Source organism: Oncorhynchus mykiss, chromosome 1, assembly GCF_057628025.1.
Source record: "Oncorhynchus mykiss isolate SJ-2025 chromosome 1, ASM5762802v1, whole genome shotgun sequence".
NCBI lineage: Eukaryota > Metazoa > Chordata > Actinopteri > Salmoniformes > Salmonidae > Oncorhynchus > Oncorhynchus mykiss.
This window is the reverse complement of record NC_143022.1, coordinates 10,280,094-10,308,016: the sequence shown is the minus strand read 5'-3', so window position 1 is coordinate 10,308,016 and position 27,923 is coordinate 10,280,094. Positions and strand designations below refer to the sequence as shown.

The window sequence follows — 27,923 nt, the reverse complement described above, 5'->3', positions numbered from 1 at the left end:
AGGGTTCAATTCTTGGGCCAACGACACCATTCTGTATACTTCTGGCCCTTCTATGCCACCCCCCCCCCCCCCTCGCCTCTTCCCCCTTGCAGAGAGGCTTCCTTAGATCCACCAAACGTCCCAGTCTCCCTTCCCTCCCTTCCCTCCCTGGCACTTCCTTAGACACACCAAATGCCACCCTGTCTCCTTTCTCTCCCTGGCCCTCCCCAGAATGGTCTCCTCAGACAAACCCTAGATACAAACTTCAACACGACACACACACTGCACTCTGTGGTTAGAGTGGTGGAGAGGGGCATCTTGCCATGAGGGTCTTCATCGCCTTCGATGGTTCCTGTGAGCCTTTTGACGTCTCTCCTGACCAGACCGTGGGGAGCGTAAAACTGATGGTCAAGGTAATTAAACCTCTTGTTAAGTACTGTAGTAATCTGGTAATATAGCAGTGTTACTCCCCTCTCTCTGTTTGTACAGCTATGGGAAAGGAAGATGATTCTAAGAAGCAATTTGTTCATTTGGCTGGTGTCAAGTAAAGTATGTGACTAGTGCTTACAATATGTGATGGGGCGATAGTACTTACAATAGGAGACATGTGATGGGGTGATAGTACCTACAGTAGGAGACATGGTTATGTGATGGGTCGATAGTACTTACAATAGGAGACATGGTTATGTGATGGGATTGAAATTATGATAATCAACAATGTTTATGTAGATTTTGTTGTCTATTTTACTATTATAAACTGGGTGGTTCGAGCCCCGAATGCTAATTGGCTGACAGCCGTGGTATTTCACTGGTATGACAAAACATACATTTTTACTGCTCTAATTACATTGGTAATAGCAAGTTTATAATAGGCACCTCGGCACCTCGGGCTTCCCGAGTGGCGCAGTGGTCTAAGGCACTGCGTAGTACTAGCTGTGCCACTAGAGATCCTGGTTCAAGTCCAGGCTCTGTCGCAGCCGGCCGTGACTGGGAGACCCATGGGGCGGCGCACAATTGGCCCAGCGTCATCCGGGTTAGTGGAGGGTTTGGCCGACAGGGGTGTTCTTGTCCCATCACGCACTAGTGACTCCTGTGGCGGGCCAGGCGCAGTGCACCCAGCAGTGCACGCTGACACGGTCGACACGGCTGGTTAAGCGGGCATGGTGTCATGAAGCAGTGTGGCTTGGCTTGGCTGGGTTGTGTTTCGGAGGACGCACGCATGGCTCTCGCCTCTCCCAAGTCCATATGGGAGTTGTAGCAATGGGACAAGACTGTAACTACCAATTGGATACCACTAAATTGGAGAAGAAAAAAAAAGAAGTCACCTTGGGGGTTTGTGGTATATGGCCAATATACCTCCGCGTTGCGTTGTGCCTAAGAACAGCCCTTGGCCGTGGTATATTGGCCATATACCACACCTCCTTGGGCCTTATTTCTTAATTGTACACATTTGGACACTTTTACAATTATTGTATGGTAAACATTGACATCTGTCTTGGTGGAACACCCTCCATAATGGGTGTGTGGGACACCCTCCATTACGGCTCCATCAGTGTTGAGCCCTCTCACTCTGATTGTATGGGACACTCAATTACGTCTCCTTGTGTTTCCAATCTTCTTCCTCTGGCAGGATTACTTCCACTTGCAACTGTCAGACGACAAGCAGGTGAGGCACTTCCTGGAGCTGAGCTATGCTGGTGCCATCCTTCGGGACAACTGGGTCCTGACAGACGTTGGCATCACCCCTAGCAGTGCCATCTGCTGCCTGCTGAAGGTACCAGCCGACCACCTAGCTGTTTCTACCCGTGCTTGAAAATGCATATCAAAGTGAGCTGGCTATTGCTTGAAACAGCTTCATACTATCATTAACATAAAGTGTTTCAGATATAGTGTGGTGATATATAGTATGGTTATATAGTATGGTTAAATAGTATGGTTATGTAGTATGATTATATAGTATGATTATATATAGTATGATTATATAGTATGGTGATATATAGTATGGTGATATATAGTATGGTGATATATAGTGTGGTGATATATAGTATGGTGATATATATAGTATGGTGATATATAGTGTGGTGATATATAGTATGGTGATATATATAGTATGGTGATATATAGTGTGGTGATATATAGTGTGGTGATATATAGTATGGTTATATAGTATGGTTATATAGTATGGTGATATATAGTATGGTTAAATAGTATGTTATATAGAGTGTGGTAATATATAGCATGGTGATATAGTATGGTGATATAGTATGGTGATATAGTATGGTTATATAGTATGGTTATATAGTATGATTATATAGTATGGTGATATAGTATGATTATATAGTATGGTGATATAGTATGATTATATAGTATGGTTATATAGTATGATTATATATAGTATGATTATATAGTATGGTGATATATAGTATGGTGATATATAGTATGATTATATAGTATGGTGATATAGTATGATTATATAGTATGGTTATATGGTATGATTATATATAGTATGATTATATAGTATGGTGATATATAGTATGGTGATATATAGTGTGGTGATATATAGTATGGTGATATATATAGTATGGTGATATATAGTATGGTGATATATAGTATGGTGATATATAGTGTGGTGATATATAGTATGGTGATATATATAGTATGGTGATATATAGTGTGGTGATATATAGTGTGGTGATATATAGTATGGTTATATAGTATGGTTATATAGTATGGTGATATATAGTATGGTGATATATAGTATGGTTATATAGTATGGTTATATAGTATGGTGATATATAGTATGGTTAAATAGTATGGTTATATAGAGTGTGGTAATATATAGCATGGTGATATAGTATGGTGATATAGTATGGTGATATAGTATGGTTATATAGTATGATTATATAGTATGGTTAAATAGTATGGTTATATAGTATGATTATATATATTATGGTGATATAGAGTGTGGTAATATATAGTATGGTGATATAGTATGGTTATATAGTATGATTATATAGTATGGTTATTTAGTATGATTATATAGTATGGTTATATAGTATGATTATATAGTATGGTTATATTGTATGATTAGGTGATTTAGTTAATTCAAACAGGTGCCATTAATACAGGTAACGAGTGGAGGACAGAGGAGCCTCTTAAAGAAGTTACAGGTCTGTGAGAGCCAGAAATGTTGCTTGTTTGTAGGTGACCAAATACTTATTTTCCACCATAATTTGCAAATAAATTCATTAAAAATCCTACAATGTGATTTTTCTGGATTGTTTTCTCTCATTTTGTCTGTCATAGTTGAAGTGTACCTATGATGAAAATTACAGGCCTCTCTCATCTTTTTAAGTGGGAGAACTTGCACAATTGGTGGCTGACTAAATACTTTTTTGCCCCACTGTATAGTGTGGTGGTATATAGTAAATTCACCCTGCTTGAGACTTAAAGTAATGTTGCCCTTGCTCAACCAAGACCATGGTTATGGTAGAGTGATTGGTTAGTAAGGACACTGCTTTATACTGAGACCATGGTTATGGTAGAGTGATTGGTTAGTAAGAACACTGCTTCGTGAGTGTGAAGTGTTGTTGTACAGAGGTCCCTGGGTACATGTCCAGAGCCAGACAGGGACAGAACTCACTCTGTTCCACAAAGTTCAGTGGAAGATTTGCTAACAGAGGAGAGTGGTTATGTATCTAAGTACAAATGTAACCATCAGAATAATGTTTATTTGTGTTCCTTACTCCTTACTTACACATCCCATCATTGACATAGTCAAAGCCAGACCTTCTGTCTGTCTCTCCTTCTTGCTGGTTGACTAGAGTGGAAATCTATAGTATTGTATGGTTGACCTGGGATAGAGCTGAAATGTGGCCCGATGTAGTGTTGCCTTTGTACCAAACACCCTTACAGTCATAAACCTTTTCCCCATGTAATCGCCTCGACCTCAGTCTGGTGTTCGCTAACAGTATCTGAAGAGTCTGTATACACAGTGGTGTATAGTACAGTAGAGCACAGCAGAGTACAGCAGACTACAGTAGAGCACAGCAGACTACAGCAGACTACAGCAGACTACAGTAGAGTACAGCAGACAGAGTACAGTAGAGTACAGTAGAGCACAGCAGAGTACAGTAGAGTAAAGTAGAGCACAGCAGGCCATATAGTAGGAGAAGAAGAGGCCCTTGGAAATACATATTCATAATATTTCTGTTAACAATTTAATCTGCACCCAGATTAGTGTTCAATTTAATCTGCACCCAGATTAGTCTTCAATTTAATCTGCACCCAGATTAGTGTTCAATTTAATCTGCACCCAGATTAGTGTTCAATTTAATTTTCACCCAGATTAGTCTTCAATTTAATTTTCACCCAGATTAGTGTTCAATTTAATCTGCATCCAGATTAGTCTTCAATTTAATCTGCACCCAGATTAGTGTTCAATTTAATCTGCACCCAGATTAGTGTTCAATTTAATTTTCACCCAGATTAGTGTTCAATTTAATCTGCACCCAGATTAGTGTTCAATTTAATCTGCACCCAGATTAGTGTTCAATTTAATTTTCACCCAGATTAGTCTTCAATTTAATTTTCACCCAGATTAGTGTTCAATTTAATCTGCACCCAGATTAGTGTTCAATGTGATAGAACAAAACTCAGTACAGCACATGAATTAGAAAATGTTGTTACAAATTTGAGCCACGAGATGGTGGTAGATTATAAATTTAAATAGCATGGACCTTTGATTTGTCTCTGGATAGAAATTGCCCTTGGGCACAGATCTAGGATCAGCTTACTCTCACCAAATCCTAACCTTGACCATTAGCAGTAAAAACACAAACCAGACCTAAGATCAGTGCAAAGGAGCCAGTTCATCTTACCCCTGTAATTATATGACTCCTAACTTATATATACTGAGTGTACCAAACATTAGAAACACCTTCCTAATATTGAGTTGCACCCCGCCTTTTGCCATCAGAACAGCCTCAATTTGTTGGGGCATGGACTCTACAAGGTGTTTGAAAGCGTTCCCCAGGGATGCTGGCCCATGTTGACTCCAATGCTTCCAACAGTTGTGCCAAGTTGGCTGGATGTTCTTTGGGTGGTGGACCATTCATGATACACACAGGAAACTGTTGAGTGTGAAAAACCCCAGCAGCATTGCAGTTCTTGACACAAACCGGTGCACCTGGCACCTACTACCCCGTTCAAAGGCACTTAAATATTTTGCCTTTTGCCATCAATTCTTTAACCTGTCCACTCCCCTTCATCTACACTGAATTGGATTTAACAAGTGACATCATTAAGGGATCATAGCTTTCACCTGGATTCACCTGGTCAGTCTTTGTCATGGAAAGAACAGGTGTTCATAATGTTTTGTTTACTCGGTGTATAAACACAACATAGGTATTTATGTAAAACAAGTGAATTTACTGTATGTCCATGGTCTTATACTTCAGCGGGAGCCGGTGGTGCGTGTGTTCAGTGCCGTGACGGGGGAGACCCTCTCAGTCTTGGGCACTGTGTTTCTCCTGAGTACGTCTGTGGCCAGGCTCATGACCCTGGTGTCCCAGCAGTGTGGGCTTCCCGTCAGCTCCTTCAGACTGAGCTCTCCCACCGGCCTGCAACTCTACGACTGCAACCGGCTGCACGACTACGCCATTGACCTGGGTATGGTCTTCCTTGTGCAGTAGATCAATGGTCCTCTGGCTCAACACCTTATGGATGTAACACAGAGACAAATGGACTGTATGGAACACATTCTTGGTTCATGGAAACCAGGAGGACAACCTGCATGTGTCTGTCTCCCAGGGCTACTCTACGGTTGGACACCTGGGATGGGTGGGCGGAGTTCCTCAGAGGCTGCTTCCTGGGACACAGACTGACCGTCCAACGACACCTGTCTAGGGAGAGACCTGTGATGAGGTCAGAATACACATCTACACACTGAACTGTATGATAGACTTACTATCAACAGTGATGGTACTGAACCTTTATATAGCTTACAATAATGGTACTGACCCTGTATATAGCTTACAATGATAGTACTGACCCTGTATATAGCTTACAATGATAGTACTGACCCTGTATATAGTTTACAATGATAGTACTGACCCTGTATATAGCTTACAATGATAGTACTGACCCTGTATATAGCTTACAATGATAGTACTGACCCTGTATATAGCTTACAATAATGGTACTGACCCTGTATATAGCTTACAATAATGGTACTGACCCTGTATATAGCTTATATTCTCGTGTTTTTTTCCTTCATACGTTTTTTCTCTTACCCTGATATTTAATACTGCATTGTGGGAAAGAGCTTGCAAGTAAGCATTTTACTGTACTGTTTTATAACCCACTGTATCTTGTGAACTTGACAAAAAAAACTTGAAACGTGTTATAAATACATTGATTCTGTATTATTCCAGGTTCCAGCTCCGGGTGGCACTCTACATCGCTGCTTCTCTGGGCCACCTGGACCTGGCCGGCTGGCTGCTGGAGAGGGGGGTGCGTGTCATTGAGCCGGTGGGGGTTCACCCTTACCGTGAGTGGTGCCACCAGACGGCCCACCCCGACATCGCCAAGTGTCCCGCTGTCGCCTCCATCGAGCGCGGCCAGCTCACCATCCTCAAACTCTTTATCGCCAGCAGCGTTCTGACCCTTGCCTGTCGGGATCCCCAGGGTCGTGACCCCCTGAGGATCGCCCTTCAGTACGGCCACAGGGAGTGTGTGAGTCACCTGGCCACCAAGCTGTGCTCTGTGGTGGTCCTCCCAGGTATGGCCCTGCCCATGCGGACATACCTCCAGATAAAGGGCTGGGTGAGGCTGGGGCAGAGGAGGGCAGCATCCAGGCACTGCATGGGCCTCAACAGGGCTCCGTTCAGGACCAGGGTGGGCGACACGGTCCTGGTGGACGGCTTCACCCTCCCCAAGATGTCCTCCAAGCCCAGGAGGAGTGAGGCCAAGGCGGGTATCAGGGTGATGTCCACAGCCTCTCGACGTTTGACCCCCATCAACTGCCCATCTCATGTATCCTGCCCGTTCCGCGCCCTGGCATCCCAGGATAAACCTCTTCAACTACCGAAGCTACACCCTGTGGCCACGAGGGATGAAAGAGAGAAGAAGAGGGGATGTGGAGGGAAGGGATGTGATGAGGATGAGAGTGGGGATCAGAACAGCAACCAATGGAGGAGCAGAGTCCCGCTCCCGCCCATTTCCAGAGACACCAATCTCAGACCTGTGTTTGCCTCGCCAAACTCCGCCCAGATACTCACCACCTCACTGGAGGCCTTTTCTCTCCACTGCGACCGCACACCCAGAGAAAACGCCATATACCGTTTGGCCTTGGCCAGGTTAGTCCAAGTTTAAATGACAGCTACGGTGAATAATATTTCTCTGGAGGTTTCTTATGAAAGGTGTGAATACTGTCAGAAGAAGCCTCCTATAATCAGTGGTGGTGGGGGGGGGGGACACATGTAAAAGCTGTTTACACACTTTTTATTTTATTTTGTTCAAGCATTTACCCACCTTTTGTGGAAGATGCATTGAAAGTAGAGGGAGCGTTACTTCTTTAATCCTGAACGGCAATCAGCATTTACCAGTCAATGTTTTTACCACTTCATCACTGCCTATGATATACCCTTATCCTCCCTGAATAGATTTTAGTACAAACAAATCATGAGCCAACCATCATGCTTAGAAGGTACATAGTCAAATCAAATCAAACTTTATTTGTCACATGCGCTGAATACAACAAGTGTAGATCTTTCCGTGAAATACTTTACTTACAAGCCCTTAACAAACAGTGCAGTTCAAGAAGAGTTAAGAGAATATTTACCCAATAAACTAAAGTAACAAATAATAAAACATTTGAACTTGTCCAGTGGCCATTTGATTAATTGTTCAGCAGTCTTATGACTTGGGGTTAGAAGCTGTTATAGGTTTACCCTAACAAGTCCTGAAACAAATCACGAGCCAACCATTATGCTTAGAAGGTACAGTGCCTTGCGAAAGTATTCGGCCCCCTTGAACTTTGCGACCTTTTGCCACATTTCAGGCTTCAAACATAAAGATATAAAACTGTATTTTTTTGTGAAGAATCAACAACAAGTGGGACACAATCATGAAGTGGAACAACATTTATTGGATATTTCAAACTTTTTTAACAAATAAAAAACTGAAAAATTGGGCGTGCAAAATTATTCAGCCCCTTTACTTTCAGTGCAGCAAACTCTCTCCAGAAGTTCAGTGAGGATCTCTGGATGATCCAATGTTGACCTAAATGACTAATGATGATAAATACAATCCACCTGTGTGTAATCAAGTCTCCGTATAAATGCACCTGCACTGTGATAGTCTCAGAGGTCCGTTAAAAGCGCAGAGAGCATCATGAAGAACAAGGAACACACCAGGCAGGTCCGAGATACTGTTGTTAAGAAGTTTAAAGCCGGATTTGGATACAAAAATATTTCCCAAGCTTTAAACATCCCAAGGAGCACTGTGCAAGCGATAATATTGAAATGGAAGGAGTATCAGACCACTGCAAATCTACCAAGACCTGGCCGTCCCTCTAAACTTTCAGCTCATACAAGGAGAAGACTGATCAGAGTTGCAGCCAAGAGGCCCATGATCACTCTGGATGAACTGCAGAGATCTACAGCTGAGGTGGGAGACTCTGTCCATAGGACAACAATCAGTCGTATATTGCACAAATCTGGCCTTTATGGAAGAGTGGCAAGAAAGCCATTTCTTAAAGATATCCATAAAAAGTGTTGTTTAAAGTTTGCCACAAGCCACCTGGGAGACACACCAAACATGTGGAAGAAGGTGCTCTGGTCAGATGAAACCAAAATTGAACTTTTTGATAACAATGTAAAACGTTATGTTTGGCGTAAAAGCAACACAGCTGAACACACCATCCCCACTGTCAAACATGGTGGTGGCAGCATCATGGTTTGGGCCTGCTTTTCTTCAGCAGGGACAGGGAAGATGGTTAAAATTGATGGGAAGATGGATGGAGCCAAATACAGGACCATTCTGGAAGAAAACCTGATGGAGTCTGCAAAAGACCTGAGACTGGGACGGAGATTTGTCTTCCAACAAGACAATGATCCAAAACATAAAGCAAAATCTACAATGGAATGGTTCAAAAATAAACATATCCAGGTGTTAGAATGGCCAAGTCAAAGTCCAGACCTGAATCCAATCAATAATCTGTGGAAAGAACTGAAAACTGCTGTTCACAAATGTTCTCCATCCAACCCCACTGAGCTCGAGCTGTTTTGCAAGGAGGAATGGGAAAAAATGTCATTACATATACAGTATTTCACAATGCTAGGACACAGATTTGGTCTCCTAACCTTGTTCTGGTTGATTGACTCTCTAACAGTGCCTTCACACAGAGACCATGGTTGCAGCAGCTGAATGTAGCGCGGACTCTGTCCAGGAGGAGTGCTCAGCACATTGGGTAGACACCAGGATCCTGGTCATTAGGCAGATTAAACATACTGAAACAAGGAGGGACAACCTGGAATTGTCCAAAAAGGAACTCTTATTTTATTTATTTTTTTACAGTGAACAAGATGAGACTTTGGAACGGATGATGCCTGAAACAATGCGGACGACTTAGAATTTCGTTCCTTTGGATGAGGCTTATAGATATAGTCAGTACTGTGTTTGATTTGTGTGCAGAAAGTTTACAACGGCAGGCAGTGGATTCTCAGTCATTCCTCTCAAGGAACAAAAAACGTATCATATTTCACTGGCTATTTGTAGTAGCCAAATGTGAATGGAATTATTATTATTCTAGAATCATTCAGTTGACTGAATGTGACTGTGGTTGTGCTGTATGTGATTGTACTGAATGTGACTATGTGATTGTACTGAATGTGGTTGTACTATACGTGATTGTAAGTGTTTGACATGGGTCTAATTGAGGCCCCCCCCCCCCCCCCCCCCCCACACTTAACACTAGTTTTTATCCATAGAAATCCTCACTTGCTGATGAAGACCTATAGTGGTTGAAATCAATGTAAAATACAGTATGAACACTGCTGCCTTAAAACTCTTTTATTAAGATGTGGATCATTATTGCTCATTTAAATGAGTCTGTGCAGTGTCAAAATAATACACCTGATACATAAGGGGGGAAAAAATGCTAAAAATACCACAAGACATGAAATAATGGCATTATGGGAAAATAATACATACTGTATTTCACATAGAGTATTTGACAAACTCTTTATTTACGTTACAAAACTGACAACTACTGTGACGATGTGTTAGCACAGCATGTGTCATCATTCCCCTGCAGTGTGTGGATTTACACAGCAACATAGCAGACAGCTTAAATAGTTTATTTTTATTTAACCTTTATTTCACTAGACAAGTCAGTTAAGAACAAATTCTTATTTACAATGATGGCCAAACCCGGACGACGCTGGGCCAATTATGCGGCACAATATGGGACTCCCAATCACTTGGGAGTGGGAAGGATACCAAATCCAATATCACACACTTCTTCCTTAGTATTCTGAGAACTGTCAGATAGCTGTGAGAGCTATGAGTGGATCGTGGACCCATGCATAAATGATAACTTTACTGTAACTCAGTGGGGCAAGTAGAACATCCGGGTTAGTGTATGTGCATTATCTGGACAGTTGATTGTCTTTGTCTCAAAGCCTTTCCATTTCTGGGGTATTGAAGAAGCTTCTGATCTCAACCTTGTTGACAGGTAAGAAACACTTGGTTAGTGTATGTGTCTTATCCAATGGGTTGTCAGGTGAACGTTGAAGATGCTTCTTGGAGGTGATCTAATGATGTCATTGAATCGATGTCATTGAGTTGCTCACTGGACAAGACAATTATTCACTGAAAATTAAATCTGTCTTTCATTTCACTTATGTTGATACTTGATTGGCTATTTGCTGTCTTTTGAAAATACAAAAATAAATATAACTGTTTTATGAAGCACTTGTAGACATTCATTGTTTTCAAAATCATATTTTCAGCAAAACAGATACATACGTTTACAATATGACATCAAATCAAATAAAAATAAAGTAAGTGATATGTAAATGATTGGCAAAAGGCTCCAACCACCCAAGTCATAGACTGTTCACTCTGCTACCGCACGGCAAGCGATACGAGAGCACCAAGTCTGGGACAAAAGGCTCCTTAACAGCTTCTACCCCCAAGTCATTAGACTGCTGAACAGCTTCTACCCCCAAGTCATTAGACTGCTGAACAGCTTCTACCCCCAAGTCATTAGACTGCTGAACAGCTTCTACCTCCAAGTCATTAGACTGCTGAACAGCTTCTACCCCCAAGTCATTAGACTGCTGAACAGCTTCCACCCTCAAGTCATTAGACTGCTGAACAGCTTCTACCCCCAAGTCATTAGACTGCTGAACAGCTTCTACTCCCAAGTCATTAGACTGCTGAACAGCTTCCACCCCCAACTCATTAGACTGCTGAACAGCTTCTACCCCCAAGTCATTAGACTGTTGAACAGCTTCTACCCCCAAGTCATTAGACTGCTGAACAGCTTCTACCCTCAAGTCATTAGACTGCTGAACAGCTTCTACCCCCAAGTCATTAGACTGCTGAACAGCTTCTACCCCCAAGTCATTAGACTGCTGAACAGCTTCTACCCCCAAGTCATTAGACTGCTGAACAGCTTCCACCCCCAACTCATTAGACTGCTGAACAGCTTCTACCCCCAAGTCATTAGACTGCTGAACAGCTTCTACCCCCAAGCCATAAGACTGCTGAACAGCTTCTACCCCCAAGCCATTAGACTGCTGAACAGCTTCTACCCCCAAGCCATCAGACTGATGAACGTTAATTAAATGGCCACCTGCACTATTTGCATTGACCCCCTTTGTTATTGATGTATTTTTCTAATTGTTTTCCACTGACTCTCTTGAATTGGCTCGATGCACATTCACTACACTCTACCCACACATTCACTGTGACACTGACCGACTTTCACACTAGCTGCTGCTACTGTGTTTATTTTCTATCCTGATTGCCTAGTCACTTTTACCCTTACCTACATGTACATACTGTATTACCTCAACTACCTCGCACCCATGCACATTGACTCGGTACTGGTACTCCTTGTATATAGCCTTGTTATTGTTATTGTGTTACTATTTAGAAAACATTTTCTTACTTTTTAACTCTGCATTGTTGGGAATGGGCTCGTAATAAAGCATCTCACAGTTGTTTTCGGTGTATGTGACCAATACGATTAGATTCTCATCCGAACAAATGAATGCTCTCGTTGTTATAATGAGGAATTTATTTAAATAAATGTGGTTTTCCTTGAAGATTTGAATGGGCTGAGAAAGCCTTTCGTGATGGATCTAGACAATCTGGTGAAAAGGGAGGGTTTGCGACTCTTCTCTTCAAGTGGGAAGGACGATGCGATATCATAAATTCCCTCTGGAGAAAAGGAGCCATGAGATTTTGTCATCGTCTCTGCAACGAAAGACCATCCAGCATGCCATCAATTTACATTTTTTCTCATTTATCAGACATCAGACAGACTTATCCAGAGAGACTTACAAGGAGCAATTAGGATTAAGTGCCTTGCTCAAGAGCACATTGACAGATTTTGCCTCGTGAACTCAGGGATTCTGAACCAGCAACCTATCAGTTACTGGCCCAACCTCTTAACCCACTAGGCTACCACCCAGCCCCCAGGACAGTATGTCATAGGTAACAACTCAGAGGAGTACAACGTCTTTCCAAATGAATTAGTGGAATGGTAAAGGGATAATGTCTCAGTCTTGACTGAGCAGCAGCCTAAACAGCAGCAGGGCTTACCTGTAAAGTACACAGTAGGGGAAATGTTCTGAGGCTGGTACTCCAGAGACTCTTGAGGACAGAGGTTCTTACTAACATTCTTGGAACCCTGGTTGGTGGGAAAAGGCACATTAAAACAAACTGAAATGTTTTCGATATCTTAAAAGTACAGCATATCAACTGCAAAGAAGCAGTGCAATGCCATGACACAAAGAATCATATAAAAGGTCAACAGCAGTGTTATTCATGAAAGATGTATGTGTACTATACCTTTGTATTGAAGGTGAGGACCTGCTCTCCAGTACTGCTGATGGTATCCCTTTCCAAATCAAACACGCCTTCTACAATGTCACTGGTGGCCACGCTGGTAGCGGACTCAAAATAACATTTAGCAGTGGCTTTGGTGATCATTTGAAGAATGACCATGCAAGTAGAAGTCTTTGGATCGTTCTGGACTGAAACATCAAAGTTTAGGTTTTCATACTCATCTGACCACTGTCTCAGGAAGCACTTCACTGTCTCTTCAGCAAATATCTGGAGAAGCTGAGAGGAGAGCTCCTTGGATATGGCACATTGTTCATTTCCCCATTTCAGCCTTGAAAGAATGGAGTCTGAAGCACTTTTGGCTGCTTCCAATGTTAAGACCTGTGGAGTGCTGTGGCTGTCCTGAAGGGCTATCACTTTATCCACCAATTCATGACTGAAAATGTGGATGGTCCAAGTGGAAATTATTTTTCTCAATTTCCTAACAGCAGATCGGAGGTCGTCAGGATGAGAAGCACCCTGTCCATCTTCCTGTGTGTTCTCAACACTTTCCACCATAATGTCCACTACCACCCCAGCAGCTTGCCTGACTTTGTCCACAAAGGTTACAGGAAGTAAGTCCTCTGTGTGAAAGAAGTCCTCAATGATTGTGTTTCTAACAATGGGAAAGTCAATCTGAGCAGGAAACTCAGTGGGGATGGGAGTCTCGGGTAAAGCAAAGTGCCATTTCGACTGCCTTAATTTTGAAGTAGGTGTTAGAGAGATAGAAGAGCGTGAAGAAGAGGTATTTCTTGTATTTTGGCCGTCAGCACTCCTACAACGGATCGTGTCAATATCCTCCAGCATGGATCCTGAGAGCTCAGTGGTTTTAGGTAGTAATTTGTGCGGAATGTCCACACAGGCATCGTTTCCACCAGGTGTAACACTGCTCTGGTTGACCTCAAGATGGCCGAGACTTGCTCTTTGTGATGCAGGACTGCTTTGATATGTAAAGATTTGGATTGAACCAAGTGTTGTGTCTGATCTTTGAAGATCTTTTCTGAGAAACTCCGTAATCTTACTTTGCAGACTGTAGTAGATTTTACGAGCAACAGACCAGATTCTTTTCTCAGAAACCTGTCCAGTGGTGAGCAGGGAGGTTCCAGATACCATGTCAGATGATTGGGTGGTCTGGGTGAGCTCCTGCTGGTCTTTCACCATGGTTTGTATAATATCAGTAGATGTGGTGGATGTAGATACAGACTGGAGGTACTTATCTGTTGTACCTTCCTCCACAATGTTAAATGATCTAGAGAGGACCTCACTCACTCCTTTCTCAGCTTTGGTTTGGAACTCATGACTAGAACGTTTTTGGAGGCTCTTTGTTGAAAGACTGTGGGAAGATGCAATGCCTTTGGAGGCAGCAGTGCTGCAATCTAGACTTACTGGAGAGGTTCGCTCAGGAGAACCTTGGAGACGTTCAAACATGTCTTCACATGGTGTTGGGGACCTTGACAAGGAGATGTCCTTCAGCTGAGACAGAACACCACCTACCAACATGTTGACCTCAAGGGACATATCAGATATTTTCTTTCCTACTGTGGAGAAGCAAGGTGCATTTGATGCCTGATCCTCGCATGAGGTCAAGATTGTTGAAATGACCTCTTTGGTACTATTGGTCAGTAGAGCCTCGTCTGTTTCAGTCCAGAGAAGTTTTGAACTCTCGCTGACACCCCTGTGTAGAGCCACTTCAAGGTTCAAACTGTGCAAGTGAGGCACACTCTTACTAGCTTGCCTCAAGTCCTGGCTTGCCAAACAAATGTGCTCCTTAGTCTCAAGATGTCCAGAGTCCTCTGTGGGTATATGACTAGACATTCTGCTCAGCATGTCTGACCTCCGCTGATGAATGATGAAGTCCTTTAATGTCTTCTGAATATTGTTATATAAACTAGAGGTAGCAGACCAGATCCTGCTCTGTAGCTTTTGTGCATTTTCCTGGAGGTCAGGTTCTCTCTCCTCTACTTCTACAGGTTGCGCCAAGCTCTGCAGGTCTTCCACAAATGTTTCAATGATGCCAAAGGCAGCAGAATCCGCACAAATATCCTTTGACCATGTGTACTGGTTTTGTATGGAACAAGACCTGGATGCTACAGAATAAGCAGGCTGTGCACTAGTTAAGCTACTGGTGGACTTTTTAACTAGGAACTCACTCACTGCTTGAGTGGCATTTCTCTTAAATTCCTCACTTGAGAGTTTTCTAATACAATCTAACAGACTGGTCAAAGAAGCTGTGGCCTTACTTCTGCTGTCCTCAATTTGACAGGGGAACTCACATACTATTGGTGATGAGGCCCTGGAATGGGCAATATCCCCAAGCTGAACCAGAACACCCTCTACAAATTTCTCTCTCTCAATAGAGAAGCCTGATCCTTTTTCTCCAACAGTGTACAGGGGGTCCTCCTTTGACATCTCAGTGTTGTACAAGACCAGAAGCTCTGAGATGACTTCTTTGGTGCAAGTTGTCAGAAGGAGCTTGCTTTCTTCTGACTCTGTTTTTGCCCAAAGAAGTTTTGAGCTCTCACTTAGGCCTCTTTGTAAAGTAACTGCACCAGTGGACTCTGGCAACTGAGGCTCACTCTTACTGGGCCTATATTTCATGTCTAAGCAAGGAAGTGGAACTGTCTCCTTAAACTCAGCATTTGTGATGTTATCATCAGATGTGACAATGCTCTTTAAGGCACATCGCTGAAGCTTGCCGAAATAATCTTTCAAGTTGTTTTGGATGCTGTGGTAAATGTGAACAGCAGCAGACCAGGCACTCTTCTGTTGGGGACTCTCTTCAGATTCAGCCAAGGACTTCATATCTGACACGAAAGTCTTAACAACTACTGACGCTGCTGAGCCCACTGGGTGAATTGACTCTGTCTTTACAATGCCAGACAATGTTTGACCTGACACAGCACCTGTTAACTCAGACTGAACGACTGAACTAGGAAAGCTCAAACTACTGACTTTTTTGTGAAGAACTCCACTCACTGCTTGTATTGCTGATGTTTGAAACTCCCGGCTAGAGAGTTTTTGGATGCTCTTAGATGTGAGCGTGCAGGAGGAACCAGATTCACTAATATTGTAGCTGCTCTTGTATTTCCTTATCAGGGCATCAAGATCCTCAATGAAGCCAACATGCGATGCCAAAAACGTGATCTTGTCCTTCAGATCTTCCAGCAAATTCTGTTCGTTCTCGTCAACAAAAGCCACCATTGTGTCAGAGATGGTGGTCATGACTTGCCCTGTTAGACTCTTGCTCTCCTGGTCAACTTTTTCAAGTTTAGCAGCCAGCTCTCTCACCATGCTCTCAGTCATCTTGGTCTGTGAGTCTCCCCTTACCGGTGTCACTAGAGAGGTTTGACTTGCGGAGGCACTCTTAACGACCACTGATAAGGCCGACTTGACATCTTTAGCCAACTCTGCCATTACAGCAGGGGTTAGCATCATAGAGCCTGCACTTCCAGATGGAGAATTGGACATGCATGCAAGTTTAGAGAGAGAACCTTGCAGGCTGTCCTGCACACAGGTGACGAGGGTGTCCTCTGAGACACCTAAGAGGACTTGTAGCAAGTCAGAGTTGGTTGTCTTCTTCTGCACATCAGACAGAGAGGTTCTTGAAAAAAAAAACAGAAATCATCACAGTCAAACAAATAATATGTAATGCTGTGAGGAACGTTGCTCTGGTGGAGGTGTGTCAACCACATCTAATGATAAAAAATAATAATTTATTCAACTTCTATAGTTCTTTTCATTACAGAAAGATAAATGAGAAAAGCCTTTAAAGCCTTTAAACAGCTTGGAAAATTCCAGAAAAGGATGTCATGGCTTTAGAAGCTTATGTTAGGCTAATTGACATCATTTGGGTCTGTGGATGTATTTCAAGGCCAACCTTCAAACTCAGTGCCTCTTCACTTGACATCATGAGAAAATCAAAAGAAATCCGCCAAGACCTCAGAAAAAGAATTGGTTCATCCTTGGGAGCAATTTCCAAATGGCTGAAGGTACCACGTTCATCTGTACAAACAATAGTACGCAAGTATAAACACCATGGGACCACGCAGCCGTCATACCACTCAGGAAGGAGACGCGTTTTGTCTCCTAGAGATGAACGTACTTGGGTGCGAAAAGTGCAAATCAATCCAGCAATGGACCGTGTGAAGATGCTGGAGGAAACAGGTACAAAAGTATCTATATCCACAGTAAAACGAGTCCTATATCGACATTACCTGAAAGGCCGCTCAGCAGGGAAGAAGCCACTGCTCCGGAAGCCGCCATAAAAAACCCAGACTACGGTTTGCAACTGCACATGGGGACAAAGATCGTACTTTTTGGAGAAATGTCCTCTGGTCTGATGAAACCAAAATAGAACTGTTTGGGCATAATGACCATCATTATGTTTGGAGGAAAAAGGGTGACGCTTGCAAGCTAAAGAACACCATCCCAAACGTGAAGCACGGGGGTGGCAGCATCATGCTGTGGGGGTGCTTTGCTGCAGGAGGGTCTAGTGCACTTCACAAAATAGATAGCATCATGAGGCTGGAAAATTATGTGGATATATTGAAGCAACATCTCAAGACTTCAGTCAGGAAGTTAAAGCTTGGTCGCAAATGGGTCTTCCAAATGGACATGACCCCAAGCATACTTCCAAAGTTGTGGCAAAATGACTTAAGAACAACAAAGTCAAGGTATTGGAGTGTCCAACACAAAGCCCTGACCTCAATCCTATAGAACATTTGTGGGCAGAACTGAAAAAGCTTGTGCAAGCAAGGAGGCCTACAAACCTGACTCAGTCATACCAGCTCTGTCAGGAGGAATGGGCGAAAATTCTCCCAACTTATTGTGGGAAGCTTGTGGAAGGCTACCCAAAACATTTGACCCAAGTTAAACAATTTAAAGGCAATGCTACCAAATACTATTTGAGTGTATGTAAACTTCTGACCCACTGGGAATGTGAAGAAAGAAATAAAAGCTGAAATAAATTATTCTTTCTTCTTCTATTATTCTGACATTTCACATTCTTAAAATAAAGTGGTGATTTTAACTGACCTAAAACAGGGACATTTTACTAGGATTAAATGTCAGGAATTGTGAAAAACTGAGTTTAAATGTACTTGGCTAAGGTGTATGTAAACCATGAATTCAACTTTATATGGCCATATCTATCCTCTAAAAAAAAAAGTGAAATTGCTATAAACATCAAATACTGTTTCAGGACAATCATAAATAAAAGGCAGTATTGAAGAATGGTTACAGACATACCTCATGGCTGGCTTGGGCAATGGTTTTGGGCAGTAGCTTCCACTGCCCAGACTGCCCATCTCCTTAGTCAGGTACATCTCCTTGAACTTAGGTTGTTGTGATTCCTGCTCTTCTTCCTCTTCCTGATCCATACAGTTGGAGGAAGGGTAGGGAGTCGGGATGCGAAAGCTATTGTAAGACTTTCGACTGCCTGGCCTCTTAGGTACACCAGCCTCAGTAAATCTCACGCGGGACTTGGTGTTAACCTTATCGTCTAACAGACTGGTGAGTGATGCTGTGAGAGATCTCTGTGACAATGGAGAGGAGGCAGCATCTTGGATGCCCAGTAGTTCGTAAAGACCTGGGATGATGATCTGCATCAGCTTGTCCGATAAAAACTGGACAATCCTCAGACACAAGCCGACAAGCTGTTGTTTTGTCAGCTGTATTCCAGAAACAGAAGAAGTGTTTTAAAATGTTGCATAGTGCGTCTTTCAAAAGCTTATGAACAAGGCTAAACATTCAGTGATCATTGTATTCTAAATAAGCTTTCAGATCTTACCGGGTCAGAAATGCCATTACGAATCCTACTCCATTGCCTGAAAATGATTCATATGAATTATTCATATTAATAGTATTAATATTGTCAGAAATGTCGGTCAGTAGAGTCATCAGATTAAACAGTATTTTACACATGCTTTGTAGCAATTGTTTTGACAACATTGTGGTGTGATGTAACTTTTTCCGCAATGGAAATGTAGTTGATGAATCTGCTTTCATACAATCCTTTACAGGTTTGATAGTAGTACTGTACCAAAGAAAATAGAACATACTCCTCAGTTAGGTTCTGCAGGAAGTTGATAATCAGTGAAAAAGACTCAAGATTTTTCGCACTGTTGAGGCTCTCTTCTTCTGTGGTTTCCACAGTGCTGCTTTGCTTCTGGTAGAAATAAACATTATGAGTCTCAAATAATGGCACCAACAGAGTCAAACTTAACATATACAACAAATATCATACTGAAAGAACTTATGAACCGTTAGAGTGTGGAGGAGCATTGGCAACGTTGGACAAATTTAAACAACTGAAACACAACAGAGATGGTTGTGGTACGTCAACATTGCCAACGATAGCATCACTATAACATTTTATTGGATTAATGTTGTAATATGAAATGACAAGGTCAATTTACCATCTCATTGACAGCTTCAGAGGTCAGGTGGTCATCCATCACACAGACAGGCAGGTCTAGAGACTGGGACAAGGCTCTATGGTCATAACCAGGAGAGAATGGAAACATCAGAGCAGTCCCAATGGCAGAATCTAACCACTGTCTTCATGTCAAAGACTTGACCCTACAAATGACTCCATGAATGACGCCTGACCTGCCCCATAACAAGTTCTTTCTTATTAGTCTGTCTCTCTTAATCTCCACACAAGTATCTAACTGGACAGAGTGTAAGTGGCCTTACCTGACTGTCTCAGTGTCAGAAACATCATAGTCTTGTTGTTCTATGTCCTCCAGGGACATCTCAGCTACAGCAGACGGGGCAAAGCCTGGGATGATCTCTCAAACTGAAAATAATGACTGTTTATGTGAACTGAACCATTTACAGTGGCTTGCGAAAGTATTCACCCCCCTTGGCATTTTCCCTATTTTGTTGCCTTATAACCTGGAATTAAAATAGATTTTTGCACTGTCAACTGTGGGACTTTAGGTATGTGCCTTTCCAAATCATGTCCAATCAATTGAATTTACCACAGGTGGACTCCAATCATGTTGTAGAAATACCTCAAGGATGATCAAGGGAAACAGGATGCACCGGTGCTCAATTTCGAGTCTCATAGCAAAGGGTTTGTGTTTGGGTTCAGGGTTCTGTTTTTTTCCGTTTTAAATTGCAAAAATGTCTAAAAAACTGTTTTTGCTTTGTCATTATAGGATATTGTGTGTAGATTGATGAGGAAAATGTTGTATGTAATCCATTTTAGAATAAGGCTGTAATGTAAAAAATGAAATGTGTAAAAAGTCAAGGGGTCTGAATACTTTCCAAATGCACTGAAGCAGTCTATAAGATATATCTTATTACAGTTTAGGCCTACCTTGTTATTTTCTTCCATCTGGCAATATCATATTAATGGATTAAATCTATTTAGTTTGTTTTGTTGCTAGTATTTTTATTAATTGTTTGAAAATACAAGTATTATCTACTTTCTGAAGGACAGCCAAGTTGATAGGCAACATAGAACCTACAAACAATTATGACATCATTGGAACACATGCACGTGTCACAAACACCTTTAGCCCAAAAAAGCAGTGTAGCAGTGCTGCCCAAGCTGGGGGCAATACACTTTTATTAGGCTTTTATTCAGATTCACAAACAATGCTCTACTTGAAGTCAATGAGTAAACATGTAGCAACATGGCTGAGCTTTAACGTGTAAGTAGAAGTTGACACTAACCATATGTATAATCCTAAAATGCTTGCCCTAAATACCAGTCTAGAACCCAGGTATGTCTCCTGCTATTTATAGTATCTTTCAAGTACATCTTATTACAGTTTAGGCCTATCTTATTATTTTCTTCCATCTAGCAATATCATTTTAAGGGCAAATACGTACACACATGTGTTGTAGGCCAATGAACTCCATAGTTTTAATCAGAGTTTATAATAAGGAAGGGGAATTCTGTAACAGTTTATGACATCAAAGGTATGGCAGCTATGGAGAATCATTTTCAAAACAATGTCCAAAACGGGAAATCATTGGATGTGATTCATTCGATTCTATGCAATTTCATCTTTGAGGACTGACATGGAAGCAACCATTACACAACCCTGAACTCAATAACCCCACCCCAGTTTCAGAAGAGATATCAAACCATATCTGGTCATATTGTATTACATACACCCAGGCTGTGCCTGGACACTGATGGATGGCTATATGGAGCATCCTTGTCCATCATGTTCAGTGTGTTAGTGCTCTCACCACAGCGAGGCAGCAGAGTACCAGTTGAGGTAGGTGCAGGCAGAGCGTAGTAATTAAAGGCAGTGGTAGCCTATCCATCCCCATATCAACACCTGCAGCATCTCATGACACGCGCTCACACTCCCCCATTTACCACAACTTCCAAGCTAACTGGACCTAAAACAATGTGTAACTTCGTGGCCATTCCAAGTCAGGATCACACCTAATACCAAATAGCTAAAGAGGATAAACCTCAAATAAATGCATGTTTCCTAAAACAATGTGTAACTTCGTGGCCATTCCAAGTCAGGATCACACCTAATACCAAATAGCTAGAGGATAAACCACAAATAAATTCATGTTTTGTAGGGGGGAGTTGACGATTATGTGGTGGTTGTTTCACTATCGATGATGAAATTGCATTAAATCAAAAGAGTCAGACCCAATGATTTACTGTTCGTAAGGACAGAGTGACTAGTAATATTGAACATTAAGTTGAAATGTAGCTAGGGGAGTTCAAGATCCAAGATCACATTTTCTTTCTATGGATTAGCCCATCTGTCAAGTGTTGGTTGTGCAGTAAAAAACTCAAACTTCGAATTAAGATTATCAATCAGATTCTGTGATCAATGTGAATCTGTGAACAGTCTTGTGAATCTTTACTAGAGTCCCCATTAGCTAACGCTATAACGTTAGCTAATCTTCCTGTGGTCCAACACCAATTGATAAGACATTACAAACAATTACAAATGAAGACTTTACAAACATTTAACAAGTAGACAATACAGACAATTAAAATACCTGACATTCAACATTCAGTTGATGCTTTGTAGGTGATGCAATAGCTGTAAACTATAGAGCTCGTGGCCAAGGTGAGTTAAGAGGCTAGAGTGGTTTCCTGTATGCCCATGCTGCACATAGCCCACCCCAATGCACTAGTTAGCCTAGTAAACAAGCCTATACACCGCGGGTAAATTGCCACTATTCACTGTTACAGTGGTCAGAGATCACAGCCAGAAGCCTACCACTACCAACGGGCTACAACTGTTCAGTATTGTTGTCTAATTTATGGACATCGTCTATGTGACTTTTTTTTAAATTATCAAGTAGGCCCAACACAGTTTCAGAAGATGTAGGTACATTTGACCAATATTCATGTATCCATTTTTCAGTTAGCATGGTCATGTTTCCTTTCACGTGAGAAATATTAACCAAAGAATCATTTTCCCTTGCTTATCTCCTTCAAAATACTGCAAGCAACAGAGCTATATAAATAATGACTGTATTGGCATGAGTCCATACCTTATTATTGACTTCAATTGGAGGTGCAATTCACTCCTTTTGACGAGTAGGTTTGGTCCTCATTTCCAGAGCAAATGTGCAACAGTTCTACACACACATATTTAACTGTCTGTTTTCATTACATCATCAGCTACCTTTGTTACATCACAAAGCCAGCTGGCTAAATCTGGCACATTTACAGAAATACAGTAGATTGTCCCTGTCAAATACATTTGATAAAAAATAAATGTCCAAAACAAACAGTGGTGGAAAAAGTCCTCAATCAGTCAGTTGTAAACAGTATGACTCAAGTAAATGTGAAAGTTGCCCAGTAAAATACTACTTGGGAAGTATTTGGTTTGAAATATTCTCAAGTATCAAAAGTAAAAATAATTTTAAAAATTAAGCAAAGCAGACAACACAATTGTATTGCTTTTTTTGAATGTAAGAATAGCCAGGGGCACACTCCAACACTTAGACATAATTTATAAACTAAGCATTTGTGTTTATTGAGTCTGCCAGATCAGGGGTAGGGGATGTTCTCTTGATAAATGTGTGAATTGGACCATTTTCCTGTCATACAAAGCATTCAAAATGTACTTTTGGGTATCAGGGAAAGTGGATGGAGTCAAAAGTACATTTCTGTCCTTTATGAATGTACTGAAGTTGTCAAAAATATAAATAGTTAAAGTACAGATACCCCCAAAACGATTTAAATCATTTTTACTTAAGTACTTTGCACCACTGAAAACAAACCTTTTCTAATGTCTCTATATCACTGGCTTGCAGGGTTTTCACCATTGACCCTTCATGTAATGGTATCGAAGTTCAAGATCCATCTTGGCTTAATGTAGGTAACAAGTATTGAAGGTGTATAACTTAAACTTTTGTTAGTCAACGTTCACGTTCGTAATGATAGTTTATTACACTTGTCTGAGCAGTCAAACTGGTATGAAAAATATCCCATTCATAATAGAAAAGACAATGTTCAGAATACCTGGAGTGACAATTGATGGAAAGGGTTTACAGCATTACAAAAGTTTGATTAAAAACGGAATATTTATTCACCCACAATTTATTCTTGGCGCACTCTTTCAACTTGAAAATTAAGTTATGTTCAAGGATATTTAGATTTTTGTGGCTTAAAAATAGAGTACAAACTCAGTCTGTACATCACTTTAATATTAATGACCAATGTCAAGGCATCATGATACAGAGAAAGACATACAAATGCTACAGTCTACCAACATCAAATAAATGCTGATGACAGACATATTTATGCAAAAAACAGGGGGTAAATTAATTTAGATACAGTCACAAGCTCCAATCTGAATGGCAGCAGGGAGAATATGATGTGGACACCAAGGAACTTAATTCTCAATCCGCTCCACTACAGCCCTGTTGATGTGAATGGGGGAGTGTTCTGCCCTCCTTTTCCTGTAGTCCACGATCATCTCCTTTGTTTTGCTCATGTTGAGGGAGAGGTTGTTGTTCTGGCACCACACTGCCAGGTCTCTGACCTCCTCCCTATAGGCTGTCTCATCATTGTCGGTGATCAGGCCCACCCCTGTTGTGTTGTCAGCAAACTGAATGATGGTGTTGGAGTCGTGCTGGCCATGCAGGAGGGGACTATCCCCTGAGGGGCCCCCATGTTGAGGATCAGTGTGGCAGATGTGGTGTTGCCAAAATATAAACAAGAATAATGTTCATAAGTATGATCCCCAATCAGAGACAACAATAGATAACTGCCTCTGATTGGGAACCATACCACTCCAAACAAAGAAATACAGTGCCTTGCGAAAGTATTCGGCCCCCTTGAACTTTGCGACCTTTTGCCACATTTCAAGCTTCTAACATAAAGATATAAAACTATTTTTTGTTAAGAATCAACAACAAGTGGGACACAATCATGAAGTGGAACGACATTTATTGGATATTTCAAACTTTTTTAACAAATCAAAAACTGAAAAATTGGGCATGCAAAATTATTCAGCCCCTTTACTTTCAGTGCAGCAAACTCTCTCCAGAAGTTCAGTGAGGATCTCTGAATGATCCAATGTTGACCTAAATGACTAATGATGATAAATACAATCCACCTGTGTGTAATCAAGTCTCCGTATAAATGCACCTGCACTGTGATAGTCTCAGAGGTCCATTAAAAGCGCAGAGAGCATCATGAAGAACAAGGAACACACCAGGCAGGTCCGAGATACTGTTGTGAAGAAGTTTAAAGCCTGGATTTGGATACGAAAAGATTTCCCAAGCTTTAAACATCCCAAGGAGCACTGTGCAAGCGATAATATTGAAATGGAAGGAGTATCAGACCACTGCAAATCTACCAAGACCTGGCCGTCCCTCTAAACTTTCAGCTCATACAAGGAGAAGACTGATCAGAGATGCAGCCAAGAGGCCCATGATCACTCTGGATGAACTGCAGAGATCTACAGCTGAGGTGGGAGACTCTGTCCATAGGACAACAATCAGTCGTATATTGCACAAATCTGGCCTTTATGGAAGAGTGGCAAGAAGAAAGCCATTTCTTAAAGATATCCATAAAACACCAAACGTGGAAGAAGGTGCTCTGGTCAGATGAAACCAAAATTGAACTTTTTGGCAACAATGCAAAACGTTATGTTTGGCGTAAAAGTAACACACCATCCCCACTGTCAAACATGGTGGTGGCAGCATCATGGTTTGGGCCTGCTTTTCTTCAGCAGGGACAGGGAAGATGGTTAAAATTGATGGGAAGATGGATGGAGCCAAATACAGGACCATTCTGGAAGAAAACCTGATGGAGTCTGCAAAAGACCTGAGACTGGGACGGAGATTTGTCTTCCAACAAGACAATGATACAAAACATAAAGCAAAATCTACAATGGAATGGTTAAAAAATAAACATATCCAGGTGTTAGAATGGCCAAGTCAAAGTCCAGACCTGAATCCAATCGAGAATCTGTGGAAAGAACTGAAAACTGCTGTTCACAAATGCTCTCCATCCAACCTCATTGATCTCGAGCTGTTTTGCAAGGAGGAATGGGAAAAAATTTCAGTCTCTCGATGTGCAAAACTGATAGACATACCCCAAGCGACTTACAGCTGTAATCGCAGCAAAAGGTGGCGCTACAAAGTATTAACTTAAGGGGGCTGAATAATTTTGCACGCCCAATTTTTCAGTTTTTGATTTGTTAAAAAAGTTTGAAATATCCAATAAATGTCGTTCCACTTCATGATTGTGTCCCACTTGTTGTTGATTCTTCACAAAAAAATACAGTTTTATATCTTTATGTTTGAAGCCTGAAATGTGGCAAAAGGTAGCAAAGTTCAAGGGGGCCGAATACTTTCGCAAGGCACTGTATATAGCATGGTGATATATAGTATGGTTATATAGTATGGTTAAATAGTATGGTTGTATAGTATGATTATATATATATTATGGTGATATAGAGTGTGGTAAGATATAGTATGGTTATATAGTATGATTATACAGTATGGTTATATAGTATGATTATATAGTATGGTTATATAGTATGATTAGGTGATTTAGTTAATTCAAACAGATGCCATTAATACAGGTAACGAGTGGAGGACAGAGGAGCCTCTTAAAGAAGAAGTTACAGGTCTGTGAGAGCCAGAAATCTTGCTTGTTTGTAGGTGACCAAATACTTATTTTCCACCATAATTTGCAAATAAATTCATTCAAAATCCTACAATGTGATTTTTCTGGATTTTTTTTCTCATTTTGTCTGTTACAGGCCTCTCTCATCTTTTTAAGTGGGAGAACTTGCACAATTGGTGGCTGACTAAATACTTTTTTGCCCCACTGTATAGTGTGGTGGTATATAGTATGGTGATATATAGAATGTTGAGGTCACCCTGCTTGAGACTTAAAGTAATATTGCCCTTGCTCAACCAAGACCATGGTTATGGTAGAGTGGTTGGTTAGTAAGAACACTGCTTCGTGAGTGTGAAGTGTTGTTGTACAGAGGTCCCTGGGTACATGTCCAGAGCCAGACAGGGACAGAACTCACTCTGTTCCACTAAGTTCTGTGGAAGATTTGCTAACAGAGGAGAGTGGTTGTGTATCTAAGTACAAATGTAACCATCAGAATAATGTTTATCTGTGTTCCTTGCTCCTTACTTACACATCCCATTATTGACATAGTCAAAGCCAGACCTTCTGTCTGTCTCTCCTTCTTGCTGGTTGACTAGAGTGGAAATCTATAGTATTGTATGGTTGACCTGGGATAGAGCTGAAATGTGGCCCGATGTAGTGTTGCCTTTGTACCAAACACCCTTACAGTCATAAACCTTTTCCCCATGTAATCGCCTCGACCTCAGTCTGGTGTTCGCTAACAGTATCTGAAGAGTCTGTATACCCAGTGGTATATAGTACAGTAGAGCACAGCAGAGTACAGCAGACTACAGTAGAGCACAGCAGAGTACAGCAGACAGAGTACAGCAGAGTACAGTAGAGTACAGTAGAGCACAGCAGGCTGTATAGTAGGAGAAGAAGAGGCCCTTTGGGTTCATTGAAATACATATTCATAATATTTCTGTTAACAATTTAATCTGCACCCAGATTAGTCTTCAATTTAATTTTCACCCAGATTAGTGTTCAATTTAATCTGCACCCAGATTAGTGTTCAATGTGATAGAACAAAACTCAGTACAGCACATGAATTAGAAAATGTTGTTACAAATTTGTGCCACGAGATGGTGGTAGATTATAAGTTTAAATAGCATGGACCTTTGATTTGTCTCTGGATAGAAATTGCCCTTGGGCACAGATCTAGGATCAGTTTACTCTCACCAAATCCTAACCTTTACCATTAGCAGTAAAAACACAAACCAGACCTAAGATCAGTGCAAAGGAGCCACTTCATCTTACCCCTGTAATTATATGACTCCTAACTTATATATACTGAGTGTACCAAACATTAGAAACACCTTCCTAATATTGAGTTGCACCCCGCCTTTTGCCATCAGAACAGCCTCAATTCGTTGGGGCATGGACTCTACAAGGTGTTTGAAAGCGTTCCCCAGGGTTGCTGGCCCATGTTGACTCAGTGCCGTGACGGGGGGAGACCCTCTCAGTCTTGGGCACTGTGTTTCTCCTGAGTACGTCTGTGGCCAGGCTCATGACCCTGGTGTCCCAGCAGTGTGGGCTTCCCGTCAGCTCCTTCAGACTGAGCTCTCCCACCGGCCTGCAACTCTACGACTGCAACCGGCTGCACGACTACACCATTGACCTGGGTATGGCCTTCCTTGTGCAGTAGATCAATCAGCTGTAATCGCAGCAAAAGGTGGCGCTACAAAGTATTAACTTAAGGGGGCTGAATAATTTTGCACGCTCAATT

At 41.6% G+C, this 27,923-nt stretch overlaps 1 pseudogene; it reads left to right on the top strand.

The window, feature by feature from the left end:
• Window positions 1–302: 302 nt before the first annotated feature.
• Window positions 303–27,842, top strand: LOC110510915 (protein ANKUB1-like; annotated as a pseudogene).
• The last annotated feature ends 81 nt before the right edge of the window (window positions 27,843–27,923 follow it).